The sequence below is a fragment of the Balaenoptera borealis genome (genome assembly GCF_965194805.1).
Source record: "Balaenoptera borealis genome assembly, contig: HAP1_SCAFFOLD_924, whole genome shotgun sequence".
In the NCBI taxonomy this organism is placed as follows: Eukaryota; Metazoa; Chordata; class Mammalia; order Artiodactyla; family Balaenopteridae; genus Balaenoptera; species Balaenoptera borealis.
The window spans coordinates 162,674-166,816 of NW_028123282.1; the positions used below are offsets into that span (position 1 = coordinate 162,674).

At 64.1% G+C, this 4,143-nt stretch overlaps 1 pseudogene across 1 annotated transcript; it reads left to right on the forward strand.

Annotated features, from left to right (window-relative positions):
* The first annotated feature begins 348 nt into the window (after positions 1-348).
* On the forward strand, positions 349-3,786 carry LOC309621718 (thimet oligopeptidase-like; annotated as a pseudogene). The gene is made up of 7 exons: positions 349-490; positions 691-1,066; positions 1,155-1,350; positions 2,365-2,407; positions 2,514-2,642; positions 3,279-3,417; positions 3,631-3,786. The product of its transcript is annotated as a thimet oligopeptidase-like (transcript).
* The last annotated feature ends 357 nt before the right edge of the window (positions 3,787-4,143 follow it).

A 4,143-nucleotide genomic window follows, 5' to 3' on the forward strand; every position in this document is an offset into this window, starting at 1 on the left:
GTTCGGGCGCCGTGGGGATGAGCTGCTGTCTGCACGGCAGCCAAGTTTGTATTGTTGAGCCCGGGGAGGCCCCTGGGTGGCTCCTGGAGAGCCTGGTCACATTTCTTCCTGCCCTTGGCCTTAGAGCTCATCATGGTTCACGCCGTTTCTGGTTCCAAAAGGACCTGTGTTCATAAAGACCACATGTTAGGACAGCACCAAAGTGTCTAGAAATCCAGGCCAGGAGGAGGAGGGAGGGGGTTTGGCTGTGCCTGCCAGTGGCCTGAGAGCCCTCCCACCCACAGAGACCTGGCCCGGGGCCTGTGGGGAGGGCGTGGCCCACGGTCCCCAGCGCTGGCTGTCTCTGGGTTCCAGGAGAACTGCGCGATCCTCGGGGAGCTGGTAAGGCTGCAGGCTCAGAAGTCCCGCCTGCTGGGATTCAGCACGCGTGCCGACTCTGTGCTGGAGATGAACATGGCCAAGACCAGCCAGGTGGTGGCCACTTTCCTAGGTAACCCCGCCTCCCCGAGTCCCAGTGGAGACGGGGGTCAGGTGGACCTTGACTGGACGTGGTGCTGCCTGAGACCCCACTGTGTCAGCCCTTGGGGGTCGCCTTCCCCAACCCTTCATTCTGCCTCGAGGGGCGTGGGGTGGGGGGCGGCTGGGCGGCTGCCACAGGGACATAGCTGAGCCTCTCCCCTCCGCCCGCAGATGAGCTGGCCCAGAAGCTGAAGCCCCTCGGGGAGCAGGAGCGGCCGTGATCCTGGAGCTAAAGAAGGCTGAGTGCCAGAGGCGGGGCCTGCACTTTGACGGGCCCATCAACGTCTAGGACCTGCGCTACTACATGAACCAGGGGGAGGAGACGCGCTACCACGTGGACCAGTACCTGCTCAATGAGTCCTTCCCCATGCAGGTGGTCACGCGCGGGCGGCTGGGCATCTCCCAGGAGCTGCTGGGGCTGACCTTCGACCTGGAGGAAGGCGCCAACATGCGTCACGAAGATGAAGATGTGAGGCTCTACACGGTCCGGGACGCGGCCTCGGGCAAGGTCATCCATCAGCAAGTTCTACCTGGACCTCTACCCTCGGTGCATGCGTGGGGGAACCTGTCGGCCGTGGGCCGGGGCTCCTCTGTGGTAGCGGGGGTAGCGGGGCCTCACCCGCATCCCTCCCCAGGGAAGGGAAGTCCGGGCACATGGCCTGCTTTGGCCTGCAGCCGGGCTGCCTGCAGCAGGACGGGAGGCGCCAGATTGCCATCGCGGCCATGGTGGCCAACTTCACCAAGCCTACGCCCAACCCGCCCTCCCTGTTCCAGCATGATGAGCTGAAGACCTACTTCCATGAGTTCTGGCAAGCGATGCACCAGCTCCGCTCCCAGGAGGGTGCGGGCGAGGGGCTGAAGGCAGGGGGCGGGGAGGGCCCGGGCTCTCCCGTGGTCCTCAGGCAGGCCCTCGCCACGGGATTCTTCCGCTGATGTCACCCCGCACGAGGAGACGCCCTCGGTGTCAGTTTCCATCATCAAACCCCACGCACTGGGCGCGTAAACAACGGAAGTGGATGTCCTCGAGACTCTGGAGGCTGGAAGTCCCAGATCAAGGAGTCAGGACTGGTTCCCTGCAATGTTAAATACAGGTATTCAAGAGTTGCCTTTAAAAAAGACAAAATAGAAGAAAGGAACGTTGCATGCAAGGCTGGTGACAGGCGGTGATGAGAACCAGAGGTTAGGCTCTGGGGCCGGGAGCACCACGCCCTGTGAGGCCCTGGGGCTGCTGCCAGTCTCGGTGGAGGCTCAGCAAGTCCCAGTGACTTCCCAATGTGGGGGGGGGTCCCCAGATGAGCGTCTGGGCCCAGGACCCAGTGCTCGTTCAGTCTTCCTGCAGTCAGCCCTTCGTCCTGAGAGCGATGCTCTCACAGACTGCAACCGGAGCGCGTGGGGACACTTTACTGAGCTGTGCAGCCGTCACTACTGCCCTGTTCTGGAACATTTCCCTCACCCCAAAAAGGTCCCTCACGCCCTTAGTTATCATTCCCTCCCCTCCCCTGTCCCTGACAACCAGGAACCCACTCTGACTCTGTGGATCTACCTGTTCTGGACGTTTCCCCTCAGTGGGGTCACACCCTGTGTGTCCTTCTGTGTCTGACTTCTCTCGCTGAGCACCGTGTTCTCACGGTGCATCCACGTGGCAGCGAGTGGCAGGGCTTCACACCTTTGCGTGGTCGAGGGCCGGAAAAAAGACAAACGAAAAGAAGGGCACGTTGCCTGCGACTCTGGTGACAGCCGGGGATGAGAACCAGAGGGTAGGCTCTGGGGCCGGGAGCGCCGCGCCCTGTGAAGCCCTGGCGCTGCTGCCAGTCTCGGCGGGGCACGAGCAGCGCCGTCCCCCAGGAGCTGCTGGACAAGCTCATCAAGTCCCGGCTGGCCAACCCCCGTGCGGCCGGGCCGAGGGAAAGGAAAGGGGCTCCCGGACCGCCCGGCTGGAAAGCGCGGCCTGGACACAGTGCCAGCGCCCCCGTCTCCTTCCTCCCGCCCTCCAGGCCTCTTCAACCTGCGCCAGATCGTCCTGGCCAAGGTGGACCAGGCCCTGCACACGCAGACGCCCTCGGACCCGGCCTAGGACAATGCCCGCCTCTGCCAGGAGATCCTCGGGGTCCCAGCCACGCCAGGTAGCCAAGCGCACGCCGGGCCCACCTTAGCGGTCGGTTGGCGGCTACTGCCCAGGTCAAGAGGATCCTCTGGTGGTGTGTGAAGGGGGACCGACTGACGGGCTCTGGTCGAGGCTCGCTGACCTCTGGCCTCTTCCTGCCTGGGTTCCTGGGCTGGTCCCTCCAGCTGTGGCCCGCGGAGTCCGAGGGTGGGCTGGGCGTATCTGCACGTGCTTTCTGGAGAGCCTGGAAGAGGCAGGAGAGGGCTTCATACCCTGGACGGAACGCGTCGACGAGGTTTGCCCGAGCGTGTCGGTGCGGAGACGCAGTTCACTCCCTCGTGAGCGCTTTAACCCGCGCTCTCCCCGTGCTGGAGGGCGAGCCCTGACTCATCCCTCGGAGCCTCGGGCAGCTGTCCCTGTAAGAGGCTTAGGGGTGAACCCTCGTGAGCTTCAGCAGAAAGTCGGCAAAGATTGATTTGTGTCCCTCCACTGAGTTGCCCGCAAGGTCCCCGTTTTCTAGAAGTGTTGGGCCAATACTCCCTCTAGTGGCAGGGGACTCAGACAGGGCTGCTTTGAGGCCCCAAGCTCTGGGCTCTGGGGAAGGGGCACGGAGCGGCCAGGGGGCCGGGCAGGAGCCTCTCCGCGTGTGTCCCAGGGACCCACCTGCCTGCGACCTTCGGCCACCTGGCAGGAAGCTACGACGCCCAGTCCTATGGCTACCTGTGCAGCGAGGTGTACTCCGCGGACACGGTCCACACACTCGTTTCAAGCAGGAGGGCGTCCTGAGTGGCAAGGTGAGAGGCCGGCCTGCCGTGCAGACCAACACGGAGGTCCTTGGCCTGGGCCTAGATGCTTGTGCCGCCCGCCTGGGCCTGCCAGGCTCTGAGGGCCCTGCCCAGAACCCCCTGCTCCCCTGCCCTTTGTTGAGTCACAGCAGAGGTGGCCACACCCACACCCTCCGTGAAGGGGGTGCTCCACCCTCCTGCAGCCCCGCCCCCTCTCCTCAGGTTGCCATGGACTACAGAAGCTGCATTCTGAGGCCAGGGGGCTCCGAGGATGCCAAGGGCATGGTGAAGCTCTTCCTGGGTTGTGACCCCATGCAGGACGCCTTCCTCCTGAGCAAAGGGCTGCAGGTTGAGGGCTGCAAGCCGCCGGCCTGCTGACGGCACGGGGTTTTGCCCCCCCGGGCGGGCCGGGTGCCTTAGCGCCCCGTCGGGGCGGGGGAGGGGCCGTGTGTCCTCCCAGCCCCCGAGTCCCCGGCGGCCGGCCTAGGCCAAAAGTCTCCACCTGGAAGTGTCTGGAAAGCCTGGCATCAAGGCTCCCCCTTGTTGCACTAATGCAATCCCTTCCTGGGGAGCTTTCCTGGTAACAAAACGGTTCTTTGAAAACGCAGCCATTAATAAAAAAGACTCTACTCCTGGTCTCTGCCTGCCGTCCCTTCCACCACAGGAGTGGCATGGGGGCCGTCACACTGGGGGGAGTTCTGACCTTGGTCGGGGATCAGCCCTGGGGCCGTGGTG